Raw genomic sequence first — 17,367 nt, 5'->3', positions numbered from 1 at the left:
CGGGGTGGATTTTTTCAGGGCTTTCAATAAAAAAAGTTTTGTAAGATGTGACATAGGCTCAAATGGATATGACTAGAAGCAACTGTATAACAGGTTAACCTGCCAAAAATTAGTGTTTGCATGTAACACAAAAGCTGGAACTAGATACTTGACAAAAAGCTGTTACAAGTAAAAGACAGGAATAATAACTTTTTAACATAATGACGCTTTCTATATTATCTTTAAATGTTAATGGTCTCACAGATATATACAAAAAGGAAAGAATAGCAAACTATATTAAAAAATGTAGAGTGCAAGTAGTTATGATACAGAAGACACATTTAGAAAGGACTGAACATGTGAATTTGATAAGAAAGGTTTTCAGGGCAGTTATTCAGTGGAATACCTGGGACAAAGGAAAAGAGAAATACTTATACTAATTGCAAGAGGGGCTCCGATTGTGACAGAAGAGGAATGAAAAGATAATAATGGTAGATTTGTAGTCCTAAGGGGCTACTGGCAAGGGAGGAGGAGGATTACACTGGCATGCATTTATATTCCACCTAAAACTGCTGTAATAGAGCTTAAGAAAATTCTAGGAGAAATAGTCAGTTTTCAGCAGGGAATATTACTTATAGCTGGGGAATGGTTGTCTGCATTCAGGCACACACCTTTGTACAGTATGTCCTTTCTCCCCGCACTGGTTACATTGTACCTTGTCACAATTATCAATTAAATCAGAAAAAAGATACATAATTTAGGCTGACCAACATACCTTAAAATCCCTCTATGACCATCCACAAAAATAACACTTGGCAAGTATTTCCTCATGTTATTTTCACACTTCGAATCAATTTCCAACCTTCACCCTCCATTCCATAAGTTTGTCTCATTTTTCATTTCTAATTTTCACAATATTATCAACAGTTTCATACAGGGCTTGCATGCAATTTTTAACATCATCTTCTTCCAGTTCATCATTTCTCAACTACAAAGTAACGCTTTTTAACATTTAAATTACTACCTGAAAACAAATCATTGTTCTCCTTATAAATGTCCTTGTTTTTATTATACAGTTCCAGAAATGTTATCATCAGTCCATCAGTTTCAAATGCTAAATCACAAAAAAGTGTCTGTCCCAATATGTATAAAGGACTACATTTCTTGAGATTTAAAATCCGGAACAGTTACAGAATGGTACAATATATAATATCTGTCTATTACAGTATCATTCTTTCTTTCTTTCTTTATTTATTGACATTTATTTTCATTTGCTTACTGGGAAAGTACGAATGTGTAAAAATCTATTTTTAAGCAGAGGCCAGGTGAGAAAAGCTCCAAAGTATTACAAAAACATTTTAAGAATAATAATTTTATAGTCTTTAAAATAATATAAAAAACAAATACAGTTTAAATAATGATACCAAATTAGACATAGTATGAAAACATTAGTTAAGAACAGGTTCAAGTCATATGAAAATGATTTAATACTTGAGAAATTTTAGCCAGTTTATAGAGAAATTAAAGGTAAATTAGTATAATTCAAACAGGAATTGCAATGCAGATTATATATATTTAGAAAAAAAGCCAGGACAGAGAAATTGATAGAAGTAATGAAGTGAGTGAAGAAGGGAGAGTAAAGAGATGTAAGGTATAAACAGGTATTTGCTCATATTTAGGAATATAGTTTATTGTAGTGTTGAGCAAGAACAGAGACAGCTTTTGGCTAGAAAATCTTTCAAAATGGTTTTGAAGGATGGAATGGAGGGTATTGACCTGATGGACAGAGATAAGCAACATGGTACGAGTGCAGACAACACTGAGCAGATTTGATAGGTTTTTGGACAGACAGGAATTTTTGGCCATTGGATCATAATGAATGACTAGGAACATAGTTGTGTAGAATGTTATTTAGTGCTGGAGAAGCAGATGGTCTCTTGATAATTTTATAGGTGGTAAAAAGCAGTGTATGTGTTAGTTGATGTGGTAATTCCGATAAATGTAGTCTATTTAGTGCTATACAGTGGTGGGTTCTGAAAGGAGTATTAGCTAAAAATTTAGCAGCTTTGTTATTGCATTGCTCAGGTTTTAATTTTTGTGTTGCCTGATTGTTAATCAGGATAGAAGCACCATAAAGAAGAATGGGGAGGAGATAAGTCGTGGCAAGTGTAGCTTTAGTTGCATCATTCAGAAAGCTTTTAGCTGTATTAAGCATCCCTAGTTTTTGATGAGTTTTTCTTATGCAGTTTTGTTATATGCAGGTCAAATTTAACTTTGTCATCCACTATCATCCCTAATAATTTTCTATGAAAAGTGACTTTGATGGTTGTATTAGCAAGAGAGAGAACTTTAAATTTTGTTTTTCATGGTAGAGGGATTTGTGGGGAAAGTAGTATTTTTTTAGGGTTGAGCATGCATTGTGAGTTACAAAGCCATATTTTATTTGCTGTTAAAGCTTCTTAAGTAATTTATTTGAAGGTTTGTCACATTGTCAGATGTGCAAATGAGTGTGGAGCCATCCCTATACTGTATTAGAGAGGTCTGTTGCGTGGATGTGTGGAGGATGCTGGTGAGAATGTTAAAGAGGAGGGGACCAAGGCTACAGCCTTGTGGTACACTGGTGATTACTGGGAGATATGGAGAGAGTATTTTGTTTTCATTCTCACAGTTGGTCTTTTCTTTTCATACCTCTCAACCTCTTAGCGCAAGAAATCTGGACAAAGCTTAACAAAATGGGGGACAAATGCCCAAAAATAGGGAGAGATTTTAAATATTGCTCTTATAAACTTAGAAAGTTGCTAGAGTAACAAGGTTTGTCTTAACATACATTTTCTGAAGGATTTGAAGTCTGGAACTCAAATATATGTCATTATTTGGTGACTTCATTCTTCAGATTATCCCAGTGATTTGCCAGGAAACCACAAGTTTTATGAGGAACAGACTAAAAATATGATCCAAAAATCTGGACATTCTGCAAAAATGTGGAAAATTGAGAGGCATGTTTCTTTTTAATAACGGTTGCACTTACAATTTGTTGCTGTTCTCCTGTTTTGCCAACTGTCACTGCTGCATATGTTTTAGTTACTTTAGTACATGGTACCACAAAACCAGACACCTTTTCAGTTTGTTTTTGCTTTCTTCTTGTGCTTTCTGTCACTGCTGCATAAGGTTTAACTGCTGTATTCTCTGCTGCCACTTCACCTGGTTCATTTTCCACATCCTCAGCACTTCCAAGGAGTTTTCAGCTATTGCACCCCATGAAACAGAAGAACTGTCACCTGGATCATCCTGCTCAATTATTTTAATAGAGCATCATCTGCAAGCCCACCTGATGTCAGCTCTGGTATCTGAAACATTTGCACATACTCACTTTCTTCACCAAAGAGACAGCTTAATGCTGCTCATTTGTAACTTCCACAACACAGGAATCTTTGTTTACATTCTGAAGCTCCATATTAACCAAACGTTTCTCCAATTTCTCACTTTCTATCTCCAAACTCTCCATAGCTTTTCTCTCCTCCTCCTCCATGCTGCTGCTGCTTCCCTTAGACCTCTTCGTTGTTGCTGTAGGAGCCCTCCAACACCATCTATCACCTCCAAAGAGTAGGTGAAGTTCCCTAATGCCCTGGCCAAATTTCCTGTAGTGGTAGAAATACCATCTTAAGTGTCCCCAGAAAAGAGGCCACTGACCTTGTGGGACTAATGTGGTCAACAAAGGATAAATAAATAAATACATTATGCCTAATTAGTGCCAGCCACTTACAATGCAATAAGGGATTCTGGAGTCATCACTTCTCTTCAGATTTTACACAGAAAGTCACTATCATCTATAAGGCAATGCATGAAGGTCTATAGCAGCTCATGAAAGGAATCATGCTGTCCATCATTTAGTGTTTTGACAAAACAGGGATCATAGGGCTGATTTAATCAACTATTGTTTTTTTGGAAAACTGTGCACTGAAGGGATTAAGGTAATGGAAATGGGTATAAAGGAGGGTTTTGTGTTTCACAAGGTTTTAAGGAGATACAGGGGTATGGGGGTGCAGGGCAAGCTAGCAAAAGCACTTTTTTGTTGCAGTGAACAATGTGCAACAGCAATGCAATGTCAACTGGTCAACAAATGTAATAAAACACTGTACTTCTCTAGCACTTTTGTTTTCACTTAACTCAACTATCTAACATGCCCCAGCTCTAGAAACACTTACATGTGAAGTCTGTGTGCAAGATCAATGAAATCCTTAGGCTCAAGAAGAAACTTTATGAAGAACCAGCCATGGTGAAGTAGGGGGCTAAAACTCTGACTATGGCTCAGGCAAGCATTGTTCAGTTAGCAGCTCAGACACCTGACAGATCTGGTGGGGAGGATAAGATAAGCAACAGTTGTCAGCTCACCTATCCTGGACAAAAAGAAGCAGGTCTGGCTCAGTGTGCCACTTACAGGGAGCACTAGATGTTGCATCCATGGACCTGTTGGGTGTGAGTGTGTGTATATTTGTGTGTGTGTTTGTGTGTGTGTGTGTGTGTGTGTGTGTGTGTGTGTGTGTGTGTGTGTGTGTGTGTGTGTGTGTGTGTGTGTGTGTGTGTGTGTGTGTGTGTGTGTGTGTGTGTGTGTGTGTGTGTGTGTGTGTGTGTGTGTGTGTGTGTGTGTGTGTGTGTGTGTGCGCGCGCGCGCATCTTTTGACAGATCTGGCTTGTAAGGAGTAGTGTAAGCTTGTGTGTTAATCTGTGGAAAAATAATTCCATTAGTTTTATCCATAGATATACAATGCATTTTGGTGGTGGACATATAAGGAACTCTTCTGTGTGTGTGTTTGGGACAGTTTGGCCATTTTTCTTTAACTTTCCTTATTAATCAAACTTCACAGGTGTGCACAGAAGGTCTGTGTGTGTGTGTGTGTGTGTGTGTGTGTGTGTGTGTGTGTGTGTGTGTGTGTGTGTGTGTGTGTGTGTGTGTGTGTGTGTGTGTGTGTGTGTGTGTATGTGTGTGTCTATGTATGTAGATAGATAGATATGCATACATGTATCTTTGTTCATGACTGGCACTGGTAAATTTCCCATATTGGTGACAGCGGTTATTGACTGCAGCCATCATCAAAATGTATGTTATCATAGGTTCATAACCAAGTACTAGGCTAGCTGCCCTTGCTGGAAATTTTAAGCCTAGCTAATTTCCCTTTGAAAAGGCAGAATCAAACCCTGTATCTTCTGTTTGTGAGGTAAACACCTTAACCATTATGCCATGTCCCTGAAAGATTAAAACTGAAGGTTTTGGTAAATTTAGCACTGACAATATGAAGGAAATTAGTTTTTCTGAGTTTTTATGGGATGGCTTATTCCCCATTAATGCAGAACCATGGAGTTAGTATATATATATATATATATATAAGTAAAAGAGGTGTTGGGGGTTCTGGGAAACAAGCCTCCACTTCTTGCTTTTTGATTTTCTGGATATTTTTGAGGCAAGAGTGGTGTCACTAATGGGGGTGTCTTTATTGTTTCATTGAAAGGCCTCATTGTCAAATGGCATTTCATCAGAAATGCTGTTCATCAAACCGCTTTGACTGAGAACATGTTACAGTAGGGATCAGGAAATTTGCCCTTTCCCCACTGTAGTGTGATCTTGGAGTTGGTATATATAATTAGTGGGGGGGGGGCTACATGGAGGGGGTTCAATGAATGTCATTTCCGATTAAATGCCGTTCAACAATGTGGTTGTTCAATAAAATAATATAGACCCACTAATGTGTACTAGTAAATTAGTTGAAATATGTAGCTGTTTTTGAGTTGAAGTCAATTTAAATTAGGTGCAGGTATGCAAATTGCTTAAATCTTAAAATCCTCACTACATCCTAAATAGGAAATATTTCAATGCTAGGATACATATTTGCCGAATAATAATACTATAACTGTTTATATAAATATGGTGGAATAATATCTCTTTCATGTTATTTGTGAAAGAAAAGTGTTTGTTTTGAATCACTGAGTAAGCAGCCATTCTTGTTAATGTTAGGAAATTTGAAGGTTTCTTTTAAAAGGATCAGCATTTTAGACTACTGTGTTGAGTTATTGTTTTTCTGGAACACTAGGTTGTGATTTTCTTGTTATGTTGATGACTGGTCCTTTACAGAGTACGTTAGTTGGTATAACTTTGTGTTATTCATAATTTATATGTTAAGGTATGTGCATACCTCTCAGTTGTCCAGATTTTCGCCTCATTTTTTGGTCTGTTCCTCAAAAAATTTGTGATTTTCTTGATTTTTATGGCAAATTAGTGAGGACTGAATTCACTAAATAATGACAGGCATTTGAGTTTCAGACTTCATGTCCATCAGAAAATGCATGGTTAACACAAGGCCTTTTATTCTAGCAACTTTCTAAGTTTTTAAAAGCAGTATTTAAAATTTGTCCCTATTTTTAGGGCTTTGTCCCCCCATTATTTTTGGCTTTGTGCAGATTTTTTTGCTAAGAGGTTGAGAGCAATGGGTCTGTGCTTTGTTAGGTGTTGTCATTGTTTTGATGTGTGGAAGTGTTTTATGAGCGTTTAACATTGATATATGTAGGCCATTTTTATTGTCTGCAACTGCATTGTTGTAATTGAAATACTGATTTCCATTGTTAGCAGTAATGGCATTTTGTATGTTATGGTGTGTGTGTGTGTGTGTGTGTGTGTGTGTGTGTGTGTGTGTGTGTGTGTGTGTGTGTGTGTGTGTGTGTGTGTGTGTGTGCGCGTATGTATGTGTGTGCAGGGTAAAGTTTTTTTTTCTGAATGTGTGTATTCAAAATGTTAGCTGTACTGGACTTTTTTCAGAGCGCCTATATGTTTATTTATTTACTAATTTAGATTTGTTTAACAAGATGGAGCACTGATCCATGTGGATTTATTTCAAGCTCATACCAAAAGTGAAAACAAAACAATGACAGAAGGCGAATTTGCAATGAAAACTTATAAGCTGAGATTGAAAGGACAATATAGCTTCAAAATACATTCACAAAGTGCAGGTATGCCATTATTAAAACAAGTACAGTGGTAAAAAGATAGTTAGAATGGCACAGGCATATACAATATACCAAGCACATATTTCTATTAGAGGATTTGTATAAGTAGTACATAAATACAGGTAGTGAGGAGATGAATGGAGTTAAGGCAAGAAAGAAGAGGTTGTCAGTAGAGTCTGACAAAGGAAATGGTCTTAACTTTTATGTAAAAAAGGTGATGCATGCAGTTTTAAAACTCTTCCTCTAGATGAGACATTAAACCTGGGTCCCATCTCTTTGAACTGGTAATAGCGCAGATGGATGTAAAACATCCCATGGCATCTATCAAAAAGAGTAGAGGGTAGTTACTCCATGCCCTGGCCAAATTTCCTCTAGTATAAATACACCTCTGGTCTCTACTGAAAAGAGGGCATTAGCCTAGTGGGACTAACCCAGTCAACAAAGGATGGATAGATAGATGGATATATATATAGATAGATAGATAGACAGACAGATAGACAGATAGGTGTAGAGTGAGTATGAGAGTAACAGTGGGTGTTACTAGTAGTGTGAATGGTGTGAAAGAAGAGAGAGAGAGAGAGAGAGAGAGAAAGAAGGAAGCAGTCAGTGAAAGAGTGAAAAGTGCTTTTTAAGTTATCTGTTGAAAAAATGGAAGTATAGAGAGCTAGCTGTGAGGGTGAGAAGAACACAAACAGAAGAGTGAGAAGGGACTGTGATGGTGAAGAGAGGAGTGTTAAGGTGGTATGGCAGAAAGTTCTGGCAGTTGGAGGAAGAAAATGGAACAGAGCCTGCAGAGAGCATGTGTTTAGGTATTCAAGCAAATGCTAGCTAGGGACAACATAAGTACTGTTAAAGAAATTAAGTAGCAGCTGGAATATGTTATATGGGTTAAGTTATGTTATGTTTGGAAAGCAGCAACATTCTGCAAATTAAGTTAGGTAACATTTGAGAGTTTTCCTGATTTACGGTAGGGTAGCTGAGTTCTTACAACTAGTGTTATAGTTTCCCAGAATTTGAGGCATAATGTAGAGAAGGTGTTGCTACTGCATTTCTTAGTGGTAAAGGTTGTGTAGAGACAGTAGACATGATAGACTGAGATCTGAGGATATCATTTTTTTCCCTGATTGTGAATCTTTCTGTTAGGTAAGAGAAGAAGTTTTGGTTTAGCAGTTTAAATCAAAGGAGCCTAGTGCTAGACCTGCTGTTTACTTGGCTGGAAGCCAGTTTACTTTCTAAAGGAGTGAGCAGCGGTGTTCTGTGAGATGGTATATTTTACTGTCATTGTATGCTGTCAGATAAGGGGGAACATATTCAAGCTGGGCAATAAGATTATCTTTAAGGAAAGCAACAAATGCAGCCACTATGGGTAAATGTCACCTTCTCCAAAACAAACTTTACTCCAACATGGACTAACTTTTATACCAGCCACTAATACACAATATGTAGACACTATTTTGGATATAAAGAGCTTTGCTCGCAATGTGATGTTAAAAACCATGTATAAGTCTGAGGGCCCTGTAGACATTTTTAAAAAACCTAGTACGTTTGTACCACAGTTGAATGCAACTTTAGAAACATTTTGCAATGTTTGTGAAAATGATATAACATCTATTTTTATGAAGGTTGAAAAAAGTATGAAAGGTAAATTTCACAATTTGACAGTGAATGAATATAAGGCTTTACATGCACTGCAGGAAGATGATTCTATATGTATTCAGCCAGCTGACAAGGGAGGGGGATTGTGATACTAGATGCAACACATTATGTGAGTGAAATGACTAAAATGCTGAATGATGCATAGGTATATAGGAAACTAACGCTGATAGACATTGATTTGATATGTAGTCATGTTTTCAGTATGTTAAATGATTGTTTTATGAGTCGTATTATACCCAAATCATTGTTGGATTATTTTTTAGTGCTCCACCCAGTTATACCTTTGATCCAAGGCCAACCGAAGTTACACAAAGATTTGAGTAACCCACCACTCAGACCAATTGTATCTGGTCGAGGATGGATCACTCATCCATTGTCAGTTTATGTTGAGAAATTTCTTAGACCTGTTATAGATAAATCTAAGCATGTATTGAGAGACAGCAAACAGTTATTATGTGATTTGTCTTCCATCACTTTGGGCAATCAGCATATATTGAAGGAAAGTTGGTTAGTGACTCTAGACATAAGCTCTTTATTTACAGTTATACCTCATGCCTATGGCATAGAGGCGGTAAAATTATATCTAAAAAATAATAGTACTATGATGCAGTACAAATAGATTTATTATGCATGTTGCTTGAAATCATTTTGGAAAATAGTGTAATGCTGTTTAATGGAGAATACTATTTACAACAAGTGGGTGTTGCAATGGGTACACCCTGTGCGAATAGTTTTGCGAATATAGTGCTAGCACAATGGGAAGAAAGTGTAGTTTTAATGAATAATATTAACAATGCATGTATTTGTTTGTATAAATGTTTTGTAGATGATCTTTTTGTAATTTGGACTGGGTCTTATGAACATTTGATGAAGTTCATTGATCATTTGAATGATAGCACTAACTTTTTAAAATTCTCATTTAAAGCCTCTAAAGTAATGGTAGATTTTCTTGATGTTGTTGTTATGAAAGATAAAGATGTTTTTTTTCTCTACTACTATGCACAGGAAATCTTGTCATAGGAACAACATTCAATCTTGTGATAGTATGCATCCATCTTATGTTTATAAAAATATAATTAAGGGGCAAGGAATGCACATATCTAGACTAAACACCAATGATGCAGCATTTCATATGAATTTAGATGCTTTTAGAGATGAATTGGTCAAGCGTAAATATACACTGAAATAAATTGATTTAAATCTTAAACATGTTGAAAATTTAAGAGATACAATAGCTAAACCATATATGGAGAATACTGTGTCAGATAGAGTTTTACGAAATAGTAAAAAATGTAATTATAATGTAAATAGAACCTTGTTGAGTCTACAATATTCTAGTAACATTGATATGATTAGAGACATTGTGAAACGGAATTGGTTTATTTTAGAATCTGATGTACAAATTAAAGAGATAGTGGGTGATAAACCTCATTTTAGGTATAAGAATAAAAATAATTTAAAGAGATTACTGTGCAATTCAAATAAACAGTCCTCTGTAGGGAAGGGAATATCAAAACCTTACTTAAGACCATGTGGTAAGTGTAATATATGTAAGGTATTAAGTTTAGATAATGTTTTTATACATCCTATAACTAATGTTAGATATGAGTTTAGAGTAAATGCCACATGTGTTACTAATGATTTGATATATTTGGCAGTGTGCAATGACTGTCATTTGTACTATGTAGGTATGACAAATAGATCCCTTCATGATAGAGTTAGAGAACATCTTTCGGCTATTCGCAATGGAGACATTGAAAGAAGTGCGTTAGCCAAGCATATAATGCTAAATAAAACACATACATTTCAATTTATGGTTATATGCTGTATAGATCATAGTTTAAGGTTGGGGGACAAGAAAAATGTTACTGAACAGAATGAATTATATTGGATAGTTAAGTTGCAAGCCAATAAATTACCTGGAATCAATGAAAGGGCTTCGATAAAACCATTGTTGGCTGCCAAGAGATTTAAGTAATTTTATCTTAGTATTATATATTCTTAACAAAGTGTTTGTTTTTAAGAAATGGTAATTGATTAATTGTTCACTTACTCTACTAATATGTTGATTAGAGAATGTATTTAAACAGGAAATGATGTGGAATGTGAATGAAGTCTAATGAAGCATCTGTTTGATGTGAAAGCGCTTACTGGTGTTGTCTGTTCGATTTGAAATTGGTTCTAAATAAATCGTTGGATTTTATGCTGTGGTCTTCTCATCTCCATTTTTGATATACAATAAGATTATCTTTCCCTGCAGCTTCCCTATGTGATGGAGTATTAAAGTGTAAGATCATCCACACGGACAAAAAGGTTTGCTGTGTTTTTGCTTTGGTTCTGTGAATGTGAAGCTGGAACTTTAGTATGTCTTTGAATAAGTTGGTGGATTTGGGGGAGGTATGCTTTTTGTCAAGAATAAAGGATATCAGAAACTGATGATCTGAGCTTTTGTGGTATCCCAAACAGCACGCATTTTGTTGTATGTCAGCTTGGAAGTAATTATCTTGAGTTTGGCCATGTGGAAAAGGAAAACAAAAGTGGAAGTTGAATGTTAATGTTGTGAGAGTTTTGATAAAAGCTATAGATGACCATGTTGATGATACAGAAAAGGATGCAGAGATGTGAGTTCATGAAGGATTGTTTTGATATAAATGAAGAAATGTAGGGGGTGATAGAACAAAGCCCCATGGGACTTCTTTGATAAGGGAGCATTGGTTGTGGAGAAGGAAAAAAAATTATCTCTGAAATTGTATTGGGAAAGAAAGAAAGATAAGGAACTGTTGAGAAGTTTGGGTGTTGGTATTGTGGACCAGAATGGCAGTGTGAAAGAGTGGATGGTCTAACATATGTCAACAATTTTGGTTAGGGGTAAAAATATTGCAACTGTGACTTGCTGTTTGTCTTTATCCATTAGGACGTCATCACTTATTGTCTACATAGCTGTCTTTGTGCTCCTTTTTACCCAGAATCTTTGTTGGTTGGGGGTTAGGAGTACATGGTCAGCAATACATTTAGATAGCTGGTTGTGGTTTAAATTTTTTCTGGCAGTTAACTAAACACAAAGAGTATTGAAATTGATCTTTAGTCTAAGCAAGTCTGTGGGTTGGTTTTGGAATCTATTCAGTAATGGCACTTTTTCTATACTTTAGTGAAGATAATAAGGCAGAAGTAAACTGAAATAAATACTTCTGCACCAAACTTTAAGAACTACAGGTGCAGGTGATTAAACCTTGGTGGATTGCCAGAAGTAGAACAATGCAAAGAACTTGGGGATGGTGAGGGTCTGGTGATGGAGATTGGAAGGGATGTTGGGTGAATTCAGAGAAGCAGCATTCATAAGACAGTGATCATTTGATGGTTATTTAATTGTTGCTAGTCAAAATACTCTTCTTTAGAAATATTATTTTAAGTAGTGCAGTGAGTCCAGCCATTTAGAAAAATTTTGCCAAGGAATTGTGAGGAGAATCTGTTTAGGTAAAATAGGGTATGTTCTCCTGTTCCCTGTCCAAATTTCCCCTAATCAGTATCAATACCACCTGGGCTCTCTCCTGTAAAGAGGCCACTAACCTAGAGGGACTAATCTGATCAATAATCAATAAATAGCTAGATAGGTAGATGGACAGATAAAATAAAAAAATGTGGCATTCATGGTTAACTGGAAATAACTCCTTACTGAGTATTTATATTTGCAATCTGAAGTAAACCAAAATAAACACATTGTTCAGGCAATACTCTAGTATTCAATATTTTTGTGTCACAATGAACATTGGTTGCAGTTTTCTGTCACTGGTAATTATACTTATCATGGTTTATTGGACAAATTGTGTGTACCTGTGGGAATATGTTGTTTGTTTTGCAGTTCCATGCTTAGTTGCTGCAGTTTACTTGTAGATGGGAGTACTTGAGTAAAGTGCTGGAGTTTGTCTTTACCTGGTTTAGTTTTATGGTGTGTGTGTGTGTGTGTGTGTGTGTGTGTGTGTGTGTGTGTGTGTGTGTGTGTGTGTGTGGTGTGAATGGACCTCTGTGTGACAGCCTGGCTTGATGTGGTACAAAGACTGTTTGTAGAGTAACACTGAGTTCTCATACCACATTGCTATTACAGAAGGCCAGTCATGTGAACACTTGTATGCTAGATGCCTGAGGGCTGTGGCACACTTTCTTAAAAAGCACTCATGAGTTGTCCTCTGGGTACACTTACACTGTTGTAAAGTCAGCCATAATGTAAATGGGAAGCTACTTTATGTGCTTTTCCAAACTTGGACTGAAATGTCCATTTTTCTTTTATTGTTTCATCATGTAAATGATTAGCATCCTGGTATATATTAACAGAGGTGGGAGAGAGTGCAGCATTGTGAAAGGGGTGTGGCTAGGAGAGCATTTTGTAAGGAGTGTGGGTGGAGATCAATGTGTTGATGTGGGTGTAGCTTAGTAGGGGGCAGCAGGCTGGGAGCTTTGAGTACAAATTTTAAAATTCTGGCTGCACCCCTGATTTTCACAACACCGTATATAGCTTCATCATTGGAATTATGTCCCAAGGTTTTCTCTAAGGCCACATGTTAAAGTATGTGCCTGAGCAGGACTGAACTGCTGATTTCATCTTTGAAACAGGAATTGATGAATTTACTAACAAGCATTCACAGGATAATGCTGAGGAGTTCCTGATTAGGAAACAGACCATAGCATACGTAGAACACCTTCATGATTGACTTCATTGCAGTCGTACTCCTTTTCCTTCTATACATCTAACAAACAATAGATGGAAACTTCTAGGGGAAGGAGGAAGGCCTCTGTTATAGCTGCATTATTATTAAGTCATGTTCTTGAATATACAGTTCATTCACCAGAAGTATTTGTGATAATGGCTTGGTCCATTTCAGTATATACAGTGCATTTAACAGCTCTCTCAGTTTTAGTGGGGTCTAGTTTCATTTCTTGTTTATTTGAACTAAGGACTAATGACTAATAGCGTATTGTGTACTTGTTCTTACAATGTAGAGAGTAAGGTTTTGCAGATGCCTGGGCTTAGCTTACCAATGTATTAAGCAGATTGCTAAGGGATTTATTTATTTATTTACTTACTTACTTATTTACTTATCCATTCATTAAGTTTGGTAGCTGGGGTAGAGCACTGATCCAAATGGGCCTATTTCAGTCTCATCCTGGACAGACATAAATAACAGTAGACAACCAACTTAACAAGAAGTATTATGAATACAAACAAAATTGTGTGCAGGTAGCAATGAATCAATGACAGTAATCATAATAAAGTACACAGTATGGAAGGTAATAGGAAGGGCTGGTTAAAGTATGCAGGGAAAAAGAAGCAGCAGCAGAAGAAGAGAGTTAAATAATGAAGAGATAGAGCACAAAGAGTAAAAGGCAGCAAAAGTAAGGGCACACAGAAATGCACTATATACAGCGTGAAAGAGATGCCACATATCTGTGTAGGGAAATAATGTGAGAAAGACAAATGTGCTGGACTGGTGAAGCGAAGAGTGGGGGACTAGGTGGTGTGTCCAGAGTGAAAGCATTTACAAACTGACTTGGAATTGAGATGATCTTTAAGCTGAGCACAAAATGATGGGTATGAGATGAGGTCTTAAGATTAGTAGGGAGAGATTTCCAGAGTCTGGGGTCCAAGATGGATAAGGTATAGTTAGTGCAATGTCTGGTTCTGGGACATTGAAGAAGTTGAACAGAGTGGTTAAGACTTCTTAGATTGTAACTGGGTGGTCATCTGTAGAGGTTTAAGGCAAGGGAAGAACAGGAGCATTCTTTGAGGAGGTTGTAGAGTTGGGATCCAAGAAGCAGGCTGACGCATTACTAGACAGGTAACCGATTGTCTTTACTAAGTGCGATACAATAATGCTCATTTCTAGGTGAGAGGGTAATGAAACAGCAGTTGGAGTTGCTTATAGTTTGGATGGTGGAGTTTTCCATAGATGTTGCTGCAATCAGTGGAAGTCCATATTCAAGCTGGGCAAGCAGAATGCCTTATGCGTATGCATTCCTGGAAGATCTGGAGCAAAAGGAGGAAATTTTATAGGCTCAAAATAAGAGGGAATTAATTTTTTTCTGTATTTGCTCTAGGTAAAGGTGAACGTTCAGTGTGGGATCAAGCCACATACCAAGGTATTTGAAGACTACTTGATTGAAGGGGTTGTCAAGATGGTCATGAATAAGAAGTGATAGAGAGGTTTTCCGCCATTTAGGGGAGGTACCAAACAGTAATACTTCAGCTTTAGAAATGTTCAGTGTTAGCTTTTTTGTTATTATGACATATGATAAGAGCAAGGAAGTCTTCTTGTACTTGTTGAATGGCCGGGGAGGTCAGGTTCTGAGTGAAATAAGACCATGTCATCAGCATAAAGTAAGAGAGGGAGAGAGAAAGAGAGAGAGAGAGAGGGAGAGAGAGGTGAGGGAGGTCAAGTGGTAGTTTATTAATGAAAATGAAAATAGAAGGGGAAGAAGAATGGGTCCCCGAGGGACTTCTTTAAGAAGAGTGGTAGAAACAGACAGGATGTTCTGACACTGAACAAAGAATTAGTAATTAGAAAGATAATTTTTAAACCAAGGAGCTGTATTTCAACTAATTCCAGTTTCAGTTATGCGATCTAAATGAATGTTATGGTAATCAGATCGAAACTCTGTAAGGTCAATAAAGAATGCTTTGGTAAGGAGGCCTTTATCCATAGCCATGAGATTGTTTACAGTAAATGTCCAGAGTGCTGTAGAAGTGCTACTACCATCCCAAAAGCCATGCTGTTTTGAGTAGATGGTATTGTGAAATGTAATATAAAGGATTTTATCAAGTATGAGAAGAATAGAGATGGGACAGAAGTCAGTGATGTGGGATGTTTTTTGTTTTTTTTTGGGGGGGGGATTAACAATGGCTGTTTTCCAGGCATGATGTTTTAAGTTAGGCAGATTTGAATAAGGGGTAAGATTATGAAATCTTTACATAAGAATAAGAATGCTGGTATTCATGAGGAAGGGGCTGAGGGAGCTGGAGTGATTGGCGACTGATTATAATTGGTTTGTTTTGTTTACTGAGGCAGGCATGTAATGTTTATAGGTAAGGATATGTGGTGGGAATCCTGGAACAGTGGGAAATAAGGGGAAAGGCTGAATAAAACAGGGATTCCATGATGAAAGATTTTTTACAAAAAACAATCTACAGGACTATTCTTTAATGGTGACCATAGAAAACAATAAGTAACTTTTCATCTTACCCTTGTGCAAATGTGAAGCATCTACTGCTTGTCTTGGGAATGTTGGGAAAAAAAACAGAACACCCAGAGGAAACCCACACAAACACAGGGAGGACATGCAGACTCTGGACAGAAGGCACCCCAGCCGAGAATAGAACTGGAGAACCTCTTGCTGTGAGGTAGCAATGCTATCCGCTGCATTACTTCTTATCTTTCAGAAAATGCACATGAATGCAAAACTTCTTATTCTAGGAACTTTCTAAGTTTATAAGAGCAATATTTAAAATCTGTCCCTGATTTGGGGCCTTTGTTCCATTATTATTTTTGTCCTTGTCCAGATTTTCTGTGCTGAGAGGTTGAGAGGTGTTGACTTGATTCTGTGTTAAATAATGAATATTTGTAAGAAGAAATACATAGTTGCGCTTTAAATAAAACTTTAAATAAGGAGTCTTTTTGGAGTGCTGCGCTGTAATTTATAAAGGAACCTTGTTACCTAACCAGTGGCGTAACTACGTTAGAAGCGCCCTGAGGCAAACTTTTCCTAGGCGCCCCAACATCCCCCCCCCCCCGGAAACACAAGCCATCGAGATGACCAAAGCCAAATGGATGGAACAAAAACAATTTTCAACAGAGGCTACCACTGCACCATCAAATATGTAAGGACTTAAACATTCAGAATCCTGAAGTCTAAAAATTCAAATGCCTGTCAATTTTATTTAACATTTGTTAATCAGGACAGTCTGACTTGGAACAAAAAAAAAACAATTTTCAGCAGAGGCCCAGGAAGAAATAATGCAGACATGTCTTTGTAACATGGGAGGACAGTAAGTAATTGAATTAAACTGAAAACATCCATGCATATCCTTTACTTTAAGCCATTGTTTAAAATTATACAGGATTGTTTCTTTAGCTTGTACTCACTGCTTGCCAGGGCAAGATTTTGCTTCCCAGTTACATGGAACTGGATGAAACAAAAGTATAAGTCTATAAATGAATGTGTGAGTAAGTGCAGTGGAAAATATATTTCTGCAGAGTTCCATTAAGCTGCAGATTAATATCTTTTTGACAAGTGGTAGAGATATTTATAGGAACAGCATGGGTAAGGACATTTTGACTTCTTTCATCTTTCAAGCAGAATCATAAAATGCCAAAATAGATACATTTTCAGCTCTGCAGGTAAACTCTAAAAGAAGCTAAAATAAAAAAACATACACACACAATCCAGCACAGTCAAATCCAGAGCCAACAAATGTGTGTTTTTTGATTTATAAAGTATAGTAGGTAGAAAAACAGCAACAGGAAACTAATATCAATATATAGAACTAGCTGCAGCAGCAAAGGGTTAACCTTTGGAATAGTTGAAGTGACCTTGTTGCTAGCAGGTCCTGGTTACATCCCCCTTGTAATGCTATACCTGAATGAGGAAATCATGTGTCTCATCTGACATTTTCTGTTGTGTAGAGACAGTGATAATGCACTGTAGAAGAGAAGCTGGATGATGCAAGATAAGCAGCCCCCCCCCCTC

The sequence above is a fragment of the Protopterus annectens genome, chromosome 5.part0 (genome assembly GCF_019279795.1).
Source record: "Protopterus annectens isolate FY-2018-M chromosome 5.part0, PAN1.0, whole genome shotgun sequence".
In the NCBI taxonomy this organism is placed as follows: Eukaryota; Metazoa; Chordata; order Ceratodontiformes; family Protopteridae; genus Protopterus; species Protopterus annectens.
This window is presented reverse-complemented; position numbering follows the sequence as displayed.